Raw genomic sequence first — 23761 nt, 5'->3', positions numbered from 1 at the left:
TTTCCCAGGGAGATCCTCCTGGCACCTTAATTGTATACTGTTTAAGACCTTCCTCTTTAAGTAGGAATTTCACCTTTAATCTGTTGCTTTGTCAATTTTACTATGGCTGTTCAATGTTTTCAATATTTTAATATTCTCATATTTTGATATTTTCATTGCTGTATTTCTTGTTTGCATTATGGTTGAATGGTTGTTTGGGGGGTGTTATGATTATGAACTGCTCTGAAGGCATCTGCCAGTTGGTACAAGATACATTTAACACTCATATAAATACATAAATAGCCTAAGCTGGTCCTCCTATAAAACATCAGGGAAAGCAAAATGAGGGGGTCCTGCCTCATGAGAGTAGCAGAAGAGAGTTTGTGCACATACGTGAGAAATCTGGCAGTGCACATGTAAAGTAGGGCTGTGCTCTGCTTCGCTTTGGTGGGAGCGGGGGGAGTTTGGCTTACCTGGCTCTGCTGCCGCCGCTGTTGTCCATGCGGTGACAGTGGCAGAGCCAGGTAAGGGGGCAGGTGGTAGGTAAGGGGGCTTACCTGGCTCTGTTGTGGTCCGTCACGGGCTTCAACTGAGGGCCAGACCTCAAGCGGAAGCAGGCCATGGCCTTTTCTTCTGGCTTGAAGCCAGGGCCTCAATTGAAGCCCGCGACGGACACAGGTAAGGGGGCGGGGAGATTTTGCTTACCTGGCTCAACTGCCGCCGCCGCAGTCTGTGCGGCAACGGCGATGGAGCCAGGTAAGGGGGCAGGGGGGGCTTACCTGTGTCTGTTGTGGGCTTCAGTTGAGGCCCCGGCTTCAAGCTGGAAGAGGCCGCGGCCTTCTCTTCTGGCTTCAAGCCGGGGCCTCAATTGAAGCCCGCGATGGACTACGATGGACACAGGTAAGGAGGCAGGGGAGAGGGGGGCTCATTTGGCCCCATTTGGCACCATGTACATTGATGGTGCTATATAAATAAATAATAATAATAATAATAATTTTGCCCCCCCTTCCCCACTTACCTGCCTCTGCTGTCCACTGCAGAGGCAAGTAAGTGGGGAAGGGGAAAAAAATCTCGATCCGCTCCTCCAGATCTCGCTCTGTGGAGCGGAGCGGGGGACGGGCAGATCGACCCAAAGCAGTTTGGGCCCGATCCGGAAGTTCCAGATCGGGCCATGAAGTGGTTCGGGGGGTCCATGCACAGCACTAATATAAAGCCTACAGCTACAATCCAGGGCCATGCCTATATACAATAAATAAATAAATAAATAAATAAATAAATAAATAAATAAAAGGATTCTTCTGCTGCCTATGTCTGAGGGATATCTACCCTACCTCAGCCATAACCTCTTTCCCTGCCAGAGGTTATAATGTAGGGAGAGTCTGGTTTTCAAGTACTGGACTGCATCACTGATTCCAAGGTTTTGACATGATCTTTTTCTTTAAAAGCTGTTTAAATGTGGGTACAAGAACCTAAATGCAGCCACAGTGATTTCCAATACTGTTGTTACCACAGCTGATGAAACAAGCCAGTTTTAAAAATGAGCCGTGTAGCCTGCTCTGCAATGGGGAATATTACAGAGAAGGCTTCAGCTGTGCATGCATTTCTTTACATACATGTCAATATTGCCTTTTTCTTTTCTTTAAATGAACACTGGATTGCACAGAATGAATGTGGTGGTGATGGTGGGAAGCATCCCTAAAGAAGCATCTCTAAAGACCAGTAATCAATTTTAATCAAACAAGATGTCTTTATAGGAGAAAAAATCATAACAAACTATGATTCTTTGTTCCTCTTTGCGATTACATAAGATGATCATGAACACTAAAGCGCCCAGGGAAAGCATTATGTGAATCTAACTTAGGACGGAATGTTAAAAACAAACCTGTAAATGAAGCATGAATATTTGAGCACATAAGTGGCGCAGCGTATGATATTAGCAAATGGAGGTTAGGCCACTGAAACTGTCTCTGCCTGTTAGTTGTTACTCCCATAAAGATGTATTTGCAGGATTGCCACCTCATGCCTTCCCCACCCAAGCAATAGAGCCATATCACAACTGCTCTCTTTGGGTCTCCTTTTTACCTTTCTCTATAAAGGATCCCAACAATGGATCCAGTCAGAATATTGCTGCTCAATGGTCCTGTGATTCACTGACGCTTCTTGGCCCCACAGCAACCAGCCCAGCACTCTGTGCTCCACTCTATTCACCCTTTTACTTCACTGCTACCACCATATATCCCAATATCACCTCAGGTACTTTAAAAATCCAATCTAGTTTATGAAACAAATAACTTTTATTTAACAATAAGTAAGTTCGTGCAGTTTCTCAGTCTTGTGGTTTCACTGGTTGCAATACTTGTTTGTTACAGTACAGTATATATCACGCATCCTTGCCTACTTTACCCACTAGTTAAATCTATCTCCTCCTATTCCCTCTTTTCCCAAAACAGGTAAGTGCTGATCCTACTCTGATCTAACCCCTTCAGCAGACAAACTCAGACTCTCTCTCTCACTCTGATAACTCTCCACTCACAACTTCCAAATGCTTCTAGCTGCTGTCACTCCCCTTCAAACACTTGAATCCAACAAGCAATCAGCATTCACTCCAACATTCCATGCTCTCATTTCCCCTCCCAACAGAATTAACCACTTACCATCCTTACCATTTGAAGTCCAAACAACATTTACATCCTAGATAAATAGCAATAAACAGTAATACATCACAAGCCACGACTAGGAATGTTTTGTAGAGGCACTGAAACTCTCTCTCTCTCTCTCTCTCTCTCTCTCTCTCTCTCTCTCTCTCTCTCTCTCTCTCTCTCTCACACACACACACACACACACACACACACACACACAGCAAGGAGAAGCAATCCATATAGTAAGCCAGTATCCAAGAAATAGCCAACTTCCTGCATTGAGAAGAAAGGTCTGCAGCAGGTTTCTGTTCACATTCAGCTTTACACAGTTAGAAGCTTCCCCGTGATCATGAAGCCTACCTTCTCTGATCAACCAGGAGCTTCTGTTTGTGTTTACCTGGACATAAATGGAAACCCTTTGCAGACTCCCTGCTCAATATGGCAAGGTCTCAAAGAAGATGTTGGGACCAGGCTATGCAGGCACACCCTACAGACAGCTGGCCAAGTTCCAACATTGGGCTCAATATGGTTTCAAGCAGCTTGCATGTGGAATGCAGCCCTCAAAAGGGAAATGTTTGCCCACGCCTGTTATACAGGCTGACCAAAGTGGTTTCCCAACTCATAAGGATAATGTTACTTGTGTGCTAGCTTTTTACTCATAGAAGTAGTGGATATTCTTGGAAGAACAAACAAAGGAACAGGGTTAATATATCCCTACTTATGGCAATCCAAGAAGTCCAGGAAACTCCCAAACTGTGCTAGTGGAGTCCAGGGAAATCCCAAACTGCACACTATGAGGGGAAGAGCAATCCCATCTAGAACATGCTGACCATCTCTTCCTGGATTGAGCTTTCCTTCTACTATCAGTACTTCCATTTTGTCTGAATTTGCCATTGATGCCTATGATTGAGAACTGTGATGCCCAAGAATCTTCTTTCAAGGATCTACTCATTTTTTTCTTCATATTTAGGATATGCAGTATTCTTATGTAGAAATTGTCTAATAGATGCAATTAGGTTCCCCCAGCTGCAGCTCATTGTATGAGATACATGTGAATGATGTGCAGATTATGCTAATTTTACATGCAAATTAGCCACAGCCCTCAGGCTTGTGACATATTTCCAAAACGGCTTTCCGTGCTGAAGGCATGGCCCATTTTTGATCTAGAATTTATTAATAATTGCAATGATCACATTGACTGGGACTTAGGCCTGGGAAGAAATCTATTCTTTCTAAGCACATTGGAGAGATTCACTTGTTTTAATTATATGGAGGACATGTTTTTGAGTGCTTGATAGATTAGAAACAAAACAGCGAAACAGACTATCTATTAATCTCCAGACAGTGCTGTCTGGTGCACCAGTATCACTGTTCCTTATCCAGCAGCCATATGGGGGGTGGGAGGGTAGGAATAGAAAAGCTATTCTTTGGCTGCAGAAGAGAAGGAGAATCTTACAGAAGATTTGGGTAATATTCATGTGTTCTTTTTTTCCCTTTAGAAGCAGCAGATATTTTTTTTCTTGAGATATTTGTTAAATTGCTAAATTTACCTATGTATACTCATTGCTTGAGGACCACAGTATCACTGTTGAGCTGCAAATGCGGAACAGACATCATGCCCACTGCACTGGTTTCATATCACCTCACTTCCCCTGAAACACAATAGGATTCAATGGGGCCCTTCACACTGGGAATGGGAAAGAATTTTTCTCGGTCTGCATTTTTAAGTGAACAAATTTAATTCACACTTCCCAGATGAATGTTCCAATCAGAAGACAGTTATCTTTCAGCTTGCACCCTTCTCTGAATTTTGCAAGGTAGTTCTTGGCACAAAGGTTGCATATAATAATATATCAAGGAAGGAATGTTGTGTGCAAAATGCAAATACTTGGGAAATATGGACATACAAGATGCATATATCAGGGAGAGTTGTGTTTGAAAATAAATGTAAATATCCATGCAGTTTTTTTAAAAAACAATTGCAGATGGATGTGGAAATTGGATGAAATGAATGTACGACTGAATACATGCCAAAGTGACACAGACCAGATATAGACTGATTTGTCCATCAGTTAACATGCATATATTCTCAGCGATGGAATATAGCAAGTGATGTTTGGGTATGTAGGATTTATCCTTCTGTCAGGGAAATGAGAGGGCTTGCTTGCTGTACTTTTACAGATCAGCAGCCACTGGTGAGTGCACTTAGGGACATCTATTTCATCAGTTGTGAATTGGATCCTTGCCTCGTGGAGGACAACTATGAAAAAAATAAACAATTGCCACAAAGTGCCACATACATCCAAACGGCTTTCTTTTTTTCTGGATTCATGTCAGTCCACTTTCCAGGTGGAGTATGGGGAAGGCGGATAATCACAAAGGCCACAGAAGACAGTGATATATGTCTGTGTAACTCTGCATACAATTATAGCTAAGATTTGCAGTAGCACTGAGCCCTTTAATGCCAACAAATTGTTACCATTCAGGGCTTTCAAAAATAGATATTCTGTGCTGAATCATGCAATAAATGTCTTGTATCTTAAAAAAATAGTTATGAGAATGTTCTAAGGCAGCCTTCTCTAACTTGACATGTTCCAGATGTGTTGGACTACAACTCCTATCATACCCCAGCCAGAAATGGGAGTTGTAGTCAAATACATCTGGAGCACACCAGGTTGGGGAAGGCTGATCCAAGGAAATGAGAAGTATCAAGGAGAAGGACCCTTTGCATTGCACATTTCACCCTAGAATAAAATGGGAATGATAGTAATGCTTTCATTAATGACAAAGGCATGAAGAATACTTCTAGTAGGGTGGAACGTATGGCTAATTGTATGTGTGGGGAAATACTCAAGAGAAAATATTTCTTAGAATCTTAGAATCATAAGATAGCAGAGTTGGAAGGGGCCTACAAGGCCATCGAGTCCAACCCCCTGCTCAATGCAGGAATCCACCCGAAAGCATCCCTGACAGATGCTTGTCCAGCTGCCTCTTGAAGGCCTCTAGTGACCTAGGGAGCCCACAACCTCCCTAGGTAACTGATTCCATTGTCGTACTGCTCTAACAGTCAGGAAGTTTTTCCTGATGTTTTCCTGAAGTTTTTCCTGATGTCCAGCTGGAATTTGGCTTCCTTTAACTTGAGCGCATTATTCCGTGTCCTGCACTTTGGGAGGATCGAGAAGAGATCCTGGCCCTCCTCTGTGTGACAACCTTTTAAGTATTTGAAGAGTGCTATCATGTCTCCCCTCAATCTTCTCTTCTCCAGGCTAAACATGCCCAGTTCTTTCAGTCTCTCTTCATAGGGCTTTGTTTCCCTTAATAACTAAGGGCGCAATCCTAGGCATGTTTAGGCAGAAAGAAGTCCTACTACAACTCCCAGCATTCCCTAGCTGGCCATGCTGCTGGAGAATGCTAGGAGTTGTAGGACTTCTCTTCTTCTTCTAAAGTGTTAAACTAGCCCTCCTTTATGAATGGAGAATGTTTTTCTCTTACTGGATGAAGTCAGCTGATGAATTTCTGACCTAATTTTAATATAGCCATCAGTAATCATGCAAAGAATAGCATGCTAATGTGGTGATTAAGAGAACAAATATTTATATATGACTGTGACTAACCTATGGTCATTTCATTGTTAGCCTTTTTAAAGTTTTTTTTTTTAATAACATTTAACAGAACAAAATACAACACCATTCTCATTCAAAAGAAAAGTCCTAGGGAGCAAGGATCTGCTTTCATTAGCACGGGAAGTCTGTTCATTACTGTAGATGTATATTATCTGGAATTTACAGATTGTACTACAATAACTGCTGGAATCTTTACTTCTGGATATTAATGTCAGCAAGGCTCCATCAATTCATGGTGCTATAGGAAGGATGAGTATTTTGGGTTCACACATTGGCACTTATGGTTACAGACATTTACCTGCCAGCCTCTTCACAGCTGAAACCAACATTCACATTCTCCACTTCACATTTGCATTGAATTTTTCCATGTTTATCCAATCTATGCTGTCCTCTTTTATGGTGTTGTTGCTGTTGTCGAAAGAATGTATGGCTGTAAAATCTCCCCTCAGTGGCCAATGAAAGAGTTATATGTTAGGATAATGTAATCCATAAATCAACAATAACAAAAGTCTGAATGAGCTTATTATTCCCATGTGTTGTAGTGCCAGATGAACCCTTTGGGAGGGGGGGGGGGCAAGAATGCTATTAATCAAGTTCACTGTAATGCACACTCTCTTTTTTTTAATCCTCCAGGGAGCTAAGAAAAGTAGATATGCCCCCTCCCAACACACACACCATTTTACCTTCACAACCAGGGCCAGTGTCAAGTGGAGGCATGGCCAGACACCTGCTGAAGGCCCAAACCCAGCAGGGGCAAACTGACAAGAGCCCCTGGAATTGCTGCTCCTCTTCATCATTGCAACCTTCTTGTTCACCTGCTTCTTGCTCCGGCCCAGATAATGGTGGCGATAAACAGGAGGAGCAGTAGAAGCCACTGGCTTTTTGATCACCAGCTCTCTGCCTGTCAAACATGCAAGTGGTAGGAAAGGTGAAAGAAGGACGAGCAATAGTAGCTGCTGACAATGGTAGGGTGACCATATTTTGGAAACCAAAAAGGAGGACAACATGGTCGCCCCAAGGGGGCGTGTCCAGTACCAAGGGGGCGTGCCCACCCAAACATAGCCTTGGTCACATGTCTGATTTTACAGCACACATTTAAGACAAATCTGTTCTACATAACATCTTAATGTTAAAATCACTGAAATAAAGAACAAGTGAGAGATTCAATGTATCTGAAATTAACTTCACTCACTCCTGCTTTTGTAGGTTTTGCTGTACCTTGAAGCTTTTGCTATACTCTGTGTGTTACATTCTCCCCTTCCCTCAAATATCTTTTCTGACTGTATCTTCACTCATTGCAAGCTGCTGTTGTTGTTAACAAGGTTTGCTACTGGCCCCAAATCTGTTTCAAATTTGGTATGGCTAAAGCTCTACCTAAAAGCTATCATGGTGCCAACTTTCAGCTCTTTATCTTTAAAAATGACGATTTAAAAAATAATAATTTTAAAACCACAATTTTAAAAAAAATCCTAAAAAATCAATGGATGAATGGATCTGTTTCAAATTTGGTGTGGCTAAAGCTCTACCTAAATCCTTTCTTGGTGCAAAGTTTCATCTCTTTATCTTTAAAAATGACGATTTTAAAAATAATAATTTTAAAACCTCAATTTTTAAAAAAATCCTAAAAAGTCAATGGATGAACGGATCTGTTTCAAATTTGGTATGACTAAAGCCCATCCTAAGAGCTACCATTGTGCTAAGTTTCATGTCTTTATCTTAAATAATGACAGAGTTATAAGCATTTTGTTAATTCCCATTAGAGCTGATCTTTGGAAAAAAATCCGGATTTCCCCTCCCCCTCCCGGTTTTGCCATCAAAAATCCGAGCAAATCCGGTCATTTGGTCACCTAGACAATGGCAGTGAGAAAGCAGACTCACTGGGGAGGGGATCACTGAGGGTGCTTTGTCCAACAGCCACCAGAAACCTGCAGCTGGCACAGTTCACAACAGCCACATTTGATAAGTTAGGCTGAGCCTGCCCCAAGGCTGGCCCTCTGAGCTTTCCAACCAAGTGGGTATTTAGAATCCTCGTCTCTCCTGTCCTAGTTCAGCAATGAAGTTCAAAGAGGATAAGGAGACTGCAGAGAAGCCGTTCTTGTGGCCCTGAGAATAGTTGCCATGAGGAAACTCAGTGCAGGAGAACAGAACTGACCACCTCCCATATTGTGTTGCCATGCATCCTATTCTACAGAGTACAGGCCTCTGTTTGCACTGTTGTCAAAAGGTCAACTAGAACAGGGTGGGCAACTTGTGGCTCTCTAAATGTTTGTCCTACAATTCCCATCATCCCTCAGCATTGGCTGTGTTGGCTAGGGCTAAAGTGAGTTGTAGGCCAGAACATCTGATGTTATCCACCTCTGTATTAGTGGTCCTCTGACAGCTCTTCACATAGAAGGTTTTGCCCTCTGTCAAGCAAGACACATGGCCACACAATATGGATGGAGTGCCCAGACCAAGTCCTGATTAAAAATAAAGAATGATGAGGAAGGAGTATATTTCCTTGGTATTGTCCATCAAACTTAGCACCTGGACAAGAGGCCAGGCAGGTACACAGATCACCTGTTCACAGTCTTCCACACTGTGGACATATGCCTTGTATTTCTATTTAGATTATGGCAACTATTTCTAAATTTGCATCTATATGTATATATTAGCATATGAAAAAATCATGCAAATCTGTGCCCCCTTTTTCATTTTTTTGGTGGGGGTGTTTCATGAGTGCCCACCCTACATGGCCTATGTCCATAGCCACTCCCACAGCCTTTTCCTATTCAGGAAAGCTGTAAACCACAACCAACTGTATGGTTGCCATTTTACAGCATCATCAGATGGGGCGGGGAATCTTGTTTCCTTACCGTCACTTTCCCCCCGCTTCTGTCCCACAATACTTCCTCTTTCTTTACATGGGGAAGAAAGAGGAAGTATTTTTCTTTCCCTTTCTATTCCTCTTCCAAGAACTGGGAGGATGGATGAGAAAACTATCTGGGCCCCAAAGTTCTTGAGTTTTCCCCCCAAAGCTTCAAAGTCTGACATGATTTCTTCATAGCTCTGCTTGGCAGTATCATTTGGTCCCCCATGGATGAGTGAAAAGGAAAAATTTCAGTGGGTTTTATGAGCTTTGGAAACCCTTCAGTCACATCTCAAATCTGCCCTCCAGAGAGACAACATACCTGGCAAGTCCATGGATCTTCACAACATACTTGAAATTCAAGTATGTCACAATTCGGGTGCACAGTTTGGGTGCACCTCTCAATCGCAAAGTTATTTCATGTTGGGTAGTAGTCCTGTTTCTAGCATTGAAATGGCACTGCATGCGGCTTTGTTTTGCTCATTCCTGGGAATAAGTAGACAGATGTTGCTAAGGAGGAGGAGAATTTCTGTAGTGTTCATTCTGTGCTAGAGCTAACAGAAATGGGCCAGCCGGGCAGTAGCAGAGTTAAGCTCTTGTAAAGAAGAAATAATTGTAATGAACAGCTGTTATCTCAACCTCTCATGATCTATGGCAAACAAAACATTGGAGACTGACCCGTCGGCAAATGTAAGAGCATTTCTTGCTTTTTTCCATTGTTAAAAAGCCTTTCTTTTCAATTTCTTTTATGTATGCACTTATATGTATATGTAGGTAGAGAATTAGATCTAAGGCAGGGGAAGGGAGGAAGGGTGGAAATAGATTTTGAAAGAGAAATTCAGAGAGAGAGGAGGGAGAGAGAAATTATAAGAGGTGATTAAAACACACTGCATGCCAATACACACTTATCTTTATCTAGGAGGGGTAAGTCCAACTGAACTCAATAGGGCTTGCTTCTGAGTAGAAATGTAGAGGATTGCATTGTGAATGTCTTTGGATGTCTTACAAAGCCGTTTCTGATGACTTGTACATCAAGACTCCATTGCTGACAAAAAAATTTCTTAGCTGCAAAAAGAAAATGCAATGTTGGACTAGCAACTCAGTCCTAAATCTATTTCCTTGAAAGTAAGTCCTATTGACTTCAATGTAGTCTGCCCTAGTTGCAGACACCTAAGATGCTATAAATGGGCACACCAAGAGGTGTCTGTGACAATTCTTTAATCAGAACAAACAGTACCTTTTAACATAAATTATTTTATCAAAAGCTTCCAGATCACAATGCCCTTTGATTCCAGGAATGTGGTGATATTGAGAAGATAGGCTAATACAATAAAATGAAAAGGCATAGGCCACTGCTTCTATAATTTTAAACTTGCCAGCGGCTAAGATTGTGTTCAGTGAACTTCATGTTTCAAAGACGCTAAGGAATTCATGCTTTGTCAATGACAACATGCTGTGGGTTAGTCCTCCAGGAAAACCATGCAACCCACCGATCCAGCATTTGGAGGGCTTGCAATGGATGTTTCAGCAGTGTAATGTCCATAACCTCTGCTGGCTTTGTACTGCTGTTGCAAGCCAAGCCAGGATGCTGAGCTGGTATTGCTGCTGTTGTCCTGGGAAGTACCACCGATCTCATCAACACAGGTGCATGGCATATCAGGGGATGTACTGGTATTAGGATAGGAGAAGATTCAAGCATCTTGAATATACTCCATTTACCACGATATGTACACCTCTAATATTTGATAGTAACCTTTACTGGTAGGATTGTAGCCAACAATCAATGTGGTAGGACAAACCCATTCCTTGACTCTTAGCAGTGCCAGCCATCTTTTTTGCTGTTGGTACCTCAAGGTGTAAGTACCTATAGTTTCAGGGTTCTACAGTAATTTAAACTTCTTTTGATAGTAAAGAGCTAGGTGGAATCATTAGCAAAGTCGGATATGGGTTGAGAGACATGCAAATCCTTTAGTTGCTGCTTTCATAATCTTATGCTCTTCGTGCAATATGATGGAGGTTTTCCGGGAGTGAATAATAGCTGGCTTTAATCAAAGGATTTGTGTCTATAGTAGAATGTAACCATGACGCAAATACAAATGTGAGTTCTTTTTTCATGATCTGTTCAGATATATGACATAGTGACTCCACTATGTATAATAAATACTATGATGCACATGGCATAATCTCATGACCTTGCTGCAGACAGGTTAACATTAGAGAGTGCCATTTACAGCTTTTCTATCAATTGTCAAAAATATGGTTACACCCTCCCCGAAACACATTACCGTGTATTTCTAAATAATTGAGGCGATCCAGATGACAAATCCTCCTTCTCAAGTGCTTGCATCCATATGGCTACCCACATGCAATGCAAAGTGAATAGGAGTAGCAATGGGGATCTGTTGTAGAATGTTCTCCCATTGGGACATGCGTACAAATTGGTGTATGTTCTCACACAACATGCATTCACTTTGACAAATGGAGCATCTGTGGTTAAGAAGGCAATTCCTATCCAAAAAAGATCCACATTCAGACCAGATAACACCAATTTGGCAATTTTTTTGGAGTTGTACATGGATGTTTAAATACACAAGCTGATTTTGGGGAAATTAACCAAGAAAAGCATTTATTAACCATTACACTAATTGTGAATGCTTCACACTAATTGGGCCTGATCAGACAACACTTCAGGCTATGTGGTTAGTGAAACTGTGGTTCTCTGGGGTTAGCACTAACCGCAAGCCATCGTGCCACACACAACACTTTAAGCCACTGTTAGACCCACTAACCCTGCTGCAGACAGTCCGACTGTGGTTAGTGAGTGAGTAGGGTTTAGCAAAATGCATCACACAAGACGCCTTAAGTCCTGTTGCTTAACCAAAAGCCTTAACCAGCAGGGGTTAAGTCTTCTGAACAGGCCCATTGTGAAAAATTCCCAAGAAGTATGCTCCTCGCCATGTTTGCAGATGGAATATGTTTGCATGATTTGCAAATAGGATCACACTTCTTGTACATGCCTACTTTGAAGTGGGGTGGAAGGAGTAGACCAGAGAGGGAGCTCTTCTAAATGGATAGGGAATTGTGCCCTGACTATTCTGGCATTCACTCACCGTAGCTTGCAAGACCAAAGGCAGGAGTGTAATCGAGGCTCGAAACACACACATCTTAATCTGTACGCCATTCTGGTGCCTCTCTGTTGGTGGGGCAACCTGCTATAATGTCACCGTGTGCTTTAAGCCAATTTTTCTATAGAGCATTTGTCTTGAGCATGAGGAGAAGGGGCTTTCAGGCAAGAGATATGAGAGATGCATCCATTTAGAAGGGGTCCTGGCTGCAATCCTTGCAAAAATAGGCAAGCTGAACAAAGTTAGCTGGGGTTCTGACCACAAACCAGTCACAAAATTAGATCCAAATTACTTTCAAAACACACACACACAAGTGGAAGTTGTGGCCACCATTTGTAAAAGAATGTCTAAGGATAATAGAGCATTCTTTGGGCTGAAGCCCTTTCCTGCAGACTGGAAATAGTAAGTGTTGTAACTCTTGATTTCAGATGAAGTGAACAACAATTATTTCCTTATATTAAAAAATGAGAGGTGACAGACCTTTCCAGCTAACTAGGAAGGCAGGCAATGGTGGGTTGGGGGTAGAGCTGAGCAGAATAGCAGTATTCACTACCTAGGTTTAGGCTCATTAACTGGGCTTGCTCGTTAGTAACAGGAGTTTGCCTTTTTCCCTGGGAGATCAGCCCTAGAATTCTTCACGGGAATAGGCTCCTCTGAGTCTATGCAGAGTCCTGGGCTGAGGATTCCCTCTGATGGAGGTCCACACAACTGCACTAATAATCCTCATAAAATTGGCATCCCCTTTTCTAGCCAGGTTTTCTACACAAAAGAATTGATGTCACTCACAGCTAGCATGACAATTCTCTGAAGGCTTGCCAGGTGTGCTCCTTTGACTGGGAATGGAGGTGCTTGCCAAGACTCTGAGGGCTCTTCCTGTTATGAATCACTTTCTGGCCATAGACCAGGAGTGCAAAAAGTGTGGCCCACGGGCTACATATGGCCTGCCAAGCCATTTCTGATGCCTCCCTGAATCTGCTGCTAGAGTGGTGCTGCCTGGGGCTTCTTGTGCTAGGAAGGGAATCCCTTCCTTATCTCTGATCTCTGGGGATAAAGAATGGACCCCTTGCAGGTGCTAGCCCAGGAAACCCCATGACTTTTGCATATTCCAACCATGTGGATAAGGCCAATCATGTGGGTCAACCTCCCTGATCCACATCCCCCCTCCTCCTTCCCAGCAGTATGTGGCCTGGTTGTGAAAAGCCCATATGCTTGTCCTCACCCCCACCCCATATGGTTGAAATATTCACATACATTATTTAGGGGCATGATGGGATCATACTGTGGGCAAGCAGCTTCCAAACCAGGCGGTGTTTGCAAGGGGCCAGAATCAGCTTTGGATATGTGGTGACTACTGTGTCTTTTCCAGGTTGCCAAACACCAAATTGGTTGTCTGACTGCTGCATCATGTAGCCAGATGAACTTTAATTGCTACTAAAGGACAGAATATTCAGATAACCAAGCTGCCAAGAAGCCAGCTGTCAAATACTGTGCAAATATTGTCACTCAATAACAAGAGAGTGTGCTTAAACCAGAAATGAGGCTGTGTGTGAGAGAGAAAGAGCTTCAAGTATTTTAGTTAGAGCTGTGCACCCCCTCGCTGAACCACTTCGGATCCCGATCCGGACCTTCCGGATTGGACCCAAACTGGTTTGGGTCGATCTGGACCTCCACCGATCTGCTCCCGAACCGGATCCGGAATGAGATCCGGAGGTCCAGATCGATATTTGGCCCCCATTTTGCCCCCCTTCCCCACTTACTTGCCTCTGCAGAGGCAGGTAAGTGGGGAAGGGGGGACAAAATGGGGGCTGAATAAGCCCACCTCCCCCATTACCTGGCTCTGTCGTTTGCCGCCATACAGACCGCAGCGGCAGAGAGTGGCGGAGCCAGGTAAGCCCCCTCCCCCCTGCCCCTTAACTTCATCCGTAGCAGTCCAGGCAGCAGCTTCAACTGCAGCCCGGGCCTCAAGCCGGAAGCAGGCCATGGCCTGTTTCTGGCCTGAGGCCTGGGCTGCAGTTGAAGCCGCTGCCCAGACCGCTAAGGATGCAGGTAAGCCACCCTCCCCCCTGCCCCCTTACCTGGCTCCATCACCGTTGCCGCAATGACTGCAGTGGCAGCGGTGGTGCCAGGTAAGCCCCCCCCACTTATCTGCGTCCGTAGCAGTCTGGGCGGCGGCTTCAACTGTGGCCCAGGCCTCAAGCCGGAAGCAGGCCACGGCCTGTTTCCGGCCTGAGGCCTGGGCAGCAGTTGAAGCCGCCGCCCAGACCGCTACGGACGCAGGTAAGCCCCCTCCCCCCTGCCTCTTTACCTGGCTCCACGACCGGCGCCGCACGGACTGCAGTGCTGGTGCCAGGTAAGCAATTCGGACCATTCCAAACTGCTTCAAGCTGATCTGGGCCTCCCCCACTCCACTCTGGAACCGGGCTTTGGAGGTCTGGATCGGCCCGCTCTTCTTCGGATCTGGAGATCCATAATGGAGCGGAGCACGCCCCTAATTTTAGTGCTTCAAAACATCTAGGCTGGTGATGTGAACTAACGGGCTTTTTGATATTTTATTTTAAAAATCTTTTTAAAGGCTATCCAAAATTCCTAATCCTAAACAAATCTTTTAGAAATATACCTTTTGCCCTTTTTGAAATGCTTGGATGAAATTTAATGGATAAGAAATGTCTAAGATCTATAGAGAGGACGTATCATTATAAGTTATGCCTCTGCTTTAATGGACCACTATAATTCATAATGTTTCTAGATATTTCTTAAGCAGAAAATCTACTATGTACACACACCAGAGAAATGTTATTATCTATTGAATTAAGAACGTTCCCAGAAGGAATTGAATTTTATTGACAGACCTGGAGACTGAAGAAAGAATCTTGACTGCTGCTTACCAATTACATTCTGAGTTCACTAAAAAGGTTGAATCTCATTAATAAAGGAATACTTCTAGGAAAACGGCACCATCCATTTGTTGCGTACATTAGTAAAGCCTGCTCTGGTTAGTTTGCCAGCTGAACGTTGATCCGTTGGCTTCCCAAATGCCACAGTGGTCCTTGACAAACACTTACATTACTTGTGACTTGTACTGTAAAGGTTAAGGGAAAGGGTGACATTACCCAAGGGAGTGATATTAATGAAAAGGACAGGTGCAAAGAACTATGAACCCGACAAATCCTAAAAATCCGCCTGCAGTAAATACACTTTGCAACCACAGCCAAAACTGTTGTTAATATTTTATATAGCTGGCAGAGTGCATTTCCATATAAGATTGCCAGGACAAGGGGCAAGATTGAGACACTGTAAACTCTGCTGGGCTTTCTCTAAAGAGTGATTTTCATAATTAAATGACGGGATGTGACTGCCACATGATCTGCTGATGTCTGTAGACTAGATGGCCTTTTTAAAAGATTTGAACAAATCCATGGAGAATTGGTCTGTCAACTCTTATTAGTTCTAACAGCTAAGTGAAACATCCATGTTCAGAGGCAGTATACCCCCAAGTACCAGTAGCTGGGAACAAAATTGGTGTGTGTGTTAATAATTATATTCAATTATTCATCATACATGTTGTTATACACTGGAGTGGCTGCATATTCGGCTGTTTCCCTGCGGGGTTAGGGCACCTTGTTGAGAGAAAATAGAAATGGGCAGGATCAATCTGTTTCTGGTTTGTATCCATTTCCCATGTGAAATTCATAAATCAATTCCCTCCTGCTTTGCAATCAATCTGATAATAATAATAATAATAATAATAATAATAATAATAATTACATTTCATTTATTACATTTCTATACCACCCCATAGCTGAGGCTCTCTGGGTGGTTTACACAAATTATAATTATTTTTATTATTATAAATGACACAAAATTCACATTTTTAGCACATTTTCTCAAAATACATACAATTTATATGTATTTCACTCTAAAATGCACATTTTAGTATGCATCATTTTCCCCAAAATGCATTTTTGTATACATTTCAACATAAAATACACAATATGAATTCTGGTATAATTCTTTGAGCTGAGAACTATATCGCAAAATGCAGAGGAGTGCAAAAATGGAGGGATAATCATATTTTGCTCTACCTGCTAGTAAGTAAAATATGAACCTATCTCAAGTTATCAGCAGTACTCAAACCTAAAAAAAATCACAGGGATTTTAAAAATGTTTTCAAAGGTCTTTAGTTTGAGAAAACATTCCAGTATCCTGATAATCCACTCAAATGGACTATCATCTAGTTGAGGACCTATCTATCTATCAGTATATATTTGCAATCCTAATTCTAAAGTTGATCTTATCCAACATCTGCCCAAGGGTATTTATCTGCAGTTGGTAATATGATATGAAAATAGTAAGGTATTATTATTATTTATTATTATTACTATTTTGAGTATAGATTACCTTGGTATTTGATTGGATTAAAGATGGCAAATCATAGACTTTAAAACTGTGGCTTAGAAAAGAACTGTAAAACATAGCCATTAATGAAATGGCCTTTTCCATCAAAGCTTTTCTGTTTTAATTCAAGTTGACATCCCAAGTGAAGTATTTTGCAAATGGCCACACAAAATCCAGTGGAAAGTTATCACCAGGTGAAAAATAATTTAGCATATTGGCAGTGATCTTGGTTTCTGGTGAATCTAATGCAAAGGCAGGATGTTTTCTGTTATACATTTGAACATGCATGCTTAGGCCATGTTCTGTGATGAGGTGGATGGGTGAGGGGAGGTGCCAAGTGCCCATCAGCAGTGCTCTCTTAGTAGCAAGAGGCTGGCTCCTTCTTCCCTTGACTCACCTGCACATTGCAGAGGGATCTGGGACAAGAGATATTTCAATTTGTTTAGTTTGCACCTGGGAAGGTGATAGGCAGCTTTCACATGCTGCCTGACCTTCCATGGTAACTAGCCCAAAGTGAAAGTTGAAAGACATCTCCCTGCCCTCCCTGCCGCCGTCCCAGTCTTCTTCGTTCTGAAGATTATTTTGAGCTTCTCATCTTTTTCACTGTCTGGTACCAGTTGAAAGATGACACCACTGCAGTGGAGGATTTTCACCAAGGACATAGCAGACATGGAGTCGGAGAGGGAAGCAATGTTGCATCCAAGCAGATGGCCCCTGCCCAAACCATGACCACCAAGGAGAGTAGTGGGATCTTGGGTCACAGATCCAGACCCTTCAAAGAACCCTTCAAAGAACCTGGAGGTAGATCACGGACTTCCTATAAACCCTTGGGAAAGACAGCATCCAAATCATTCCTTCAAGACATGGAAAACCCACCTGTACAGATTCAGAGATAGAAACAGAGCCACAGCTTAGTCTGAGGGAATGCACGTTCCTAGAAGAGTAGGCTCAGCTGGCCACCAGGCAAAGTCATGCCTGCCTAAGTAACAAGCGCTCTTGTGAGTAAAAGCTTAGACTGGTAAGAATGTCCATGCATGCAGGCCTCAAATGGGCCTGCTGACCTGCAGATGTGCCATGCACAGGTTTCTGGATGCTGGAAAAATATGTTCTCTCCAACTCCCAGACTTGTGTCTCACATTCCCTGGCTGCCTTGTTCTCTGTAGAGTCCTGTGTGCTTGGATCTTCGGACTTCACCGGTTTCTAGATTCTCTGCCTTGGCACTGCTGGAAGCAGGACATCCTGGTTTTTGTTCTGGACAATGTCCTGTTTCCCCATCCTTCTTTTCTTTAAAGTAGTGAAGCAGAAGGCAGCTCTGATGTTCCAATTTCTTATGCACAAATTCACAATTTTGTACAAAAGAGACATGTATTATACAGGGATGGACGCATCTGTCAGTTTTGCTTTCTCCAGCCTTTGAATTGTTTAAAACTCAAGTACTTTCCATCATGTACATGGAGACATGTGCAAATTTTGGTAAATTCTTATATAGAACAGAAACAAAATTAACACTGGTCAAATGCAATATGTGCAACTATTCCTAGTATGGAAAGGACCACATTGTACCTGTCTGCTATATGGATGGCCATTGCGGGGAAATCCAGCCCTTTGGAGGCTCAGTGGATTTCCCTGGAGCCATGGACCTCTTCCCAGAATCTGGGAAATTTTGTTTCCCCCCAAAATACCTATTTTCACACATTGTGTATTAGGGCTGTGCTCTGCTTAGCATGGGAGCGTAGAAGCAATAGCGAGGTGGCCTGATTCGCCTCTGACAATGGTGGAGACGAAGCGGGTCGTGGGGCTGCAGATCAAGGCGAAGAGGATCAAGACCAAGTGGTCCTTCGCCTCGATCTGGAGCTCCGAAAAAAAGGTAAGTGGGGGCTTACCTGGCGCTGGCGCAGTCCGTGCGGTGACAGTGGAAGAGCCAGGTAAGGGGGCAGAAGGAGGGGGGCTTACCTGCCTCTGTCATGGTCCGCCGGCAGCTTCAACTGAGGCTGAGGCTCAAACAGGAAGACCAGGCCACAACCACGACCTGCCCTTCCGCTTTGAGCCTCGGCCTCAGGTGCAGCCGCTGCCGGAATGCGACGGACGCAGGTAGGGGGGGAGGAGGGAGGGGGCCTTACCTGGTGCCACCACCGCAGTCTGTGCGGTGATGGCGGCAGAGCCAGGTAAGGGGACAGGGTCTTACCTGAGTCTGTCGCGTTCCGGCAGCGGCTTCACCTGAGGCTGAGGCTCAAACCGGAAGACCAGGCCACAGCTGTGGCCTGGTCTTCCTGTTTGAGTCCTTGGGCTCAGTTGAAGCAGCAGCCAGACCACGACAGATGCAGGTAACGGGGAGGAGGGAGGGGGGCCTTACCTGGCACCGCCAGCGCAGCTGCGGAGCTCCGATTTGGAGCCGGAGCTCTGCAGTGTTGCGGAGCGGCCTGTAGGTGGATCGACGCGGAGCGGAGTGGGCCCGATCCAGAATTTGTGGTTCGGGTGCGGAGCGGATCGGGGGGGTCCATGCACAGCCCTATTGTATATGCAATCATAGGTGTGTGCAGCACATTTCATTAGGGTGTGTACCCAGGGATTTTTTTTTTAAAGGTGGACATTTATTGAATACTCAATCATAAAGGAGATCATTTTTATTCATTTATTTATTAAACACTGTAGACAATGATGCCCTACTCTGCGTTCGGCTTGCCTGACTGTGGGAGAGTTGTTGCAGGTGAGGGGGGGGAATGAGAACACTTTGTGGTGACACTGGTGGGAGGAGGGGCTTATGAGGCAATATTCACCTTCAAGGCCCCTCCTCCTGGCCTCTTTGAATTATGGCTCCTGGCAGAGAGTCTCCCAGCAAAGCAATTCCTTTTTGCTCCTGCTACCAGAAGCAATGGTAGTGGGGCAGCAGTGGAGGGGGGGCAGCAATGTTGGGGGGGGCAGCAGTGGAGCAGCCAGAGGGCCATTCCCGCCATGTGGGTGACATTTTGGCTTGGTGTGCACCAGTATCATTTACACACACCTCTGTTCGCAAGAGGTTGGTCTGCGTAGCCATTCCAGCAGAGGCCTAGTGGCTCAGGGGGCACAGCTCCTGGCACCCATGCTTCCAGCAGAGTGATTCATTTCCACTTCTGCTGCTGGGAGCAATGGTGCTCTCACTTCGGTGTGGTGGCAGAGCAGCCGGAGGGCAGCCCGAGGACCATATCGGTGGCCCCCTCAATTCAATGCTTATTGCTTGAGACATTAGGGTGTGCCTGGGCACACCCAACACACCCCTTCCACATGCCTATGTCTGCAATTTGTTTAATGTCAGCAAATCATGGCCCTAATTAGCATTATTTGCACAAATTGTGTTTGTAAATTGCTCAATTTTGCGTAAATTGCACCTGCAATTTGAGCAAATTGAAGGTACAATTTGTGGAAATTTAAGCAATTTACAGCCAAAATTTGTGCAAATTTTGCAAATTTAGGGCCACAATTTGCACAAATTATACAATATACAGACACATTTTGGGTAGATGGCAATTTTAGGGGGGAAATGAAATCTGCATGGTGGCCCATCTCATACAGATCGAGTTAGGCCAGCAAGCTGGAGTTCAGTGGAGCTGAGTTACTGAAAGCTTGGTAAACTTCATGCCATCTCCAGATAGATTCCTCTGACATTCCTAGTTTGCTATGCAGCTTTTAAAGATGAGGATTCTGTCAGAAAGAAGAAGTGGCCTCCCTAATTTAGCATTAGCATGGCTGAATACACAGGGATTCAAACCCAGACTTCTAAGAGCAAAGCGCTTGGATGGGAAAATCTCTCGGTTTCCCTTTCTCTCACATCCAGTTCCCTCCCCCCTGAAATCACAAGTTCTTTCCTCCTCCTCCTTTATGAAGAAATCTATGAATATTGGAGGGCTCTTATCCAAAAATGAATCAAAAGAAATCCTCACCCGTCCCTAGTATTGCGATGATGGCAACGCAACTCCGCTTCTCATTTCGCCACACGTATCTGGAAGCAGATCAACTATGAACCCTTGTTTGGTGGTCTAAATGCTTCTTGAGTCTGGAGATAGATTTGAAATGGCCCCTGTGTAAAATGCTGACAACACTGGAAGACACAAATGACCTTTGGTAGAAATGAGATTATGTCAGCCATCGGTTTTAAAATATTGACAGTTACATGGTGTGCAGCAAATTAATATCATTTAATCCTTTTCTTCTGCTAGTAGATTATATAGGACATCTCTCCCCAGTAGATTCTGTGCTAGCTAAAGGCACTTTCATTTATTAAGTTGAGATCACATGTTTGGAGCCATTAAGCAAATTGCCAAGAACAGCCTTTCCTTGAACACCAGGGCAAATGCAGTATTTCATACCTTCGGTTAATTCCACACCATAATTTAATTTCTGAAACACACTTTTAATTGAATCTTTACAGGCAATGGGGATATCGGGAGATGCATATCAAGTGCTGCAGTTGGATCCTTCAGAAATAGAGTGCTTTCAGGGAACAGCCTTATCACACTGTTTAATGCAAATGTTGTCCTAGTCATCCTCATGCTGTTTGAGCATAGAAAGGAGCACTGCATGCAAATGCTAACAGTGGGAATGATAGCTTTGGAGTAATTGTTTGGCTTAATTTATTTATTTAATTATTACATTTCTATACCACCCAATAGTTGCAACGCAGTGGGTGGCTGACAATGATTAAAACCATAAAACGCAACGTGATAAAAGTTGAAAAGTTGAAAACTACAGTATAAAGCCAAAATAAATATCCAAACCAAAATAAATCTTACCAGCAGTACAAAGATTTAAAACACAGTCACAGGTTTAAAACAGCTGGAAATGAATGACTAAAATGCCTGGGGAAATAAGGTCTTCACCTAGCACCAAAAAAAGTAGGCATCAGGCAAACCTCTCTCGTGGGCTCGTTTCACAGCTGGGGTGCCACAACAGAAAAGGCCCTCTTCTTAGTAGCCCCCCACCTCACTTCATTTTGCAGGGGCTCCTGGAGAATGACCTCGGAAGAGCATCTTAGGGTCCTAGCCACCACTGGCATTGCGAAAGTACTGGCATAATATGATCATGTTGGCCAGTCCCTGTTAACAATCTTGCTTTCCTATTTTGAACCAGCTGAAATTTCTGGATTTATTTCAACGTCAGCTTCATGCATAAAAACATTGCAGTTATATATTGCTTATTCAGCATCTAAACCAATCAGGGCAACATCAACATGAATGAATATTCCTAAGTAGTTGTGGTGTCTCATTTGAAAAAGGCAGAATTTAATTCCCTATTATAAAAACCAAAGTACATGAGTTAAACTAGTTGCTGAACTCTACTGCTCTTTCATGCACTCCAATCAACATCATAAATCCAATTCTATATTCCACACCAGCTGATGTGCAGAAGATAGATACGAGAGACAGGACCTTTTCAGTTGTGGCACTAAAGTTAGGGGATGTCTTCCCAGGGAGGCTTGCTTGGCACTATCATGGTTTATTTGTTGTTTGGTAGTTAAGACATGGCTTTTTCAGGAGACCTTTGGAGGAGGCTGACTTTTACAATTTTGTTTTGTTTGATTCTAAGGGCTCATCTACGCCTAAGGGTATAGCAGGGAGGGAGAGGGGAAGATTGCGGACTTACCTGCTTCCACGATCCTCCCCCAGCATCTATATGGCTGCACGACATCCCGGAAGGGAAGAGGGACATTGCAGGCACCATTTTTTTTTAAGAGGAGCCATCTGCACCCAACCCCCTCCCACCATCCCAGGGATGGTGAAATTGCTGCCCCCCACCCCCAATGGCATGGAGCCACCCTACCCGTTTGAGGACCCGTAAGGCTACGCCACACCAGCTGCGCTCCTCAGAGTTGTCCCAGGACCGCAGAAAAACCGGGACATCCCTGGTTTTAGTTATCACAGGGAAAGCCTGTGGTCATCCCCAGTTGACCCTGGGATCCCCTGTGTGTCATTTGGATGCACAGGGATGATCTGGAGATGACCCCAGGATAACTGCCTGGTGTAGACATGCCCTAACATTTTTATTGGCCCTATCTAGAGATATTGGCAAAGTTCTCTATAGCCAGACTCCGAGAAGAATGTTGGGAGTTTGGAAAACCCTTTCTCAAAGGAAGGATGGCCTTAACAGCTCTGTAATTTTGTTCAGAGTTAAATCCAATTTGGAGACTTCCCAGCTTCTTCCCTGCCATTCATCCTGTTTCCCGAACACCCCCCCCCACACACACACACCAGTTCCCATCTCCCCCAAACACTCTCCCCCCTTCTCTTTACTTCCCTGTTTAACAGAGGCAGTGGGAGCATGTGGGCTGACATGTCTCTTCCATCCTTCATCACCCTGGTAGTAGTGCTTTAGAAGAGGACACATCCCTGGGGCCACCACATCTTTCCACCTTGTGCACTGTTATGCAGCATACTTGAGTAACAAAGAAGATGGGAGAACCAGCTCTCCTCTCCCTATGCATCTCTGCTCCTGATGATCAGGTACATAAAAGGAACGTGGCAGAATTTTGGAGGGAGAGTATGGAATGGTGGGGATGATGTTTTAGGGAGAAGGAAGGATGGCAGTAGAAAGGGGTCATTTCCCAAACTTCACATTGGTTTGATCTGAGTTTATTTTGTTTTGTTAGTTTGTTTACACTTGGATCATTTTCTAACTTTGCTCTGATAGGGATGAAGTTTCTTAGGTTGTTGGTTGTTGCTGCATTTATTGGCTATATTTGCCTATTTGCTGTGTTGCTGCTGCTGCTGTGTTGTACTTCGTCTTATTTAGTTTGTTTAGGCTGCAATTGTATGCCTACTTGCCCGGAGTAAGTCCTATTGAATTCAATAGGGCTTACTGTGTGGAAATATATAGGATCCCACAGTTAATTGTTTTATTGTCTCTCTCCCCACCCACACCCCACTTTTCCCACCCTGTTTTAGTCATTTGTTTGTGTTTAGCTGATGTGGAAAAAGTTTTAAGAAGAAAGATGGGATGTAAAGTTGTTTTGGGGGAAAAAAGGAAGAGTTCTGTGTACACATGTTGCATTTAGATACATACATACATACAGGAGTAGGGTTACGCCTACAGGTTCTACCCTTTCATTTTCACTGTATCCGGTCTCAACAGTACCTTTTTCCACAAAAGGGTAAGTTATTTGATGGAAGATGAATGAACATG

At 43.8% G+C, this 23761-nt stretch overlaps 1 protein-coding gene across 1 annotated transcript in view; it reads left to right on the top strand.

The window, feature by feature from the left end:
• The window catches only part of NYAP2 (neuronal tyrosine-phosphorylated phosphoinositide-3-kinase adaptor 2), a 196950-nt gene that overhangs the window by 7101 nt on the left and 166088 nt on the right, over window positions 1-23761 (top strand). The window lies entirely within an intron of this gene.

This window comes from Elgaria multicarinata, chromosome 8 (assembly GCF_023053635.1).
Source record: "Elgaria multicarinata webbii isolate HBS135686 ecotype San Diego chromosome 8, rElgMul1.1.pri, whole genome shotgun sequence".
NCBI lineage: Eukaryota > Metazoa > Chordata > Lepidosauria > Squamata > Anguidae > Elgaria > Elgaria multicarinata.
This window is presented reverse-complemented; position numbering and strand designations above follow the sequence as displayed.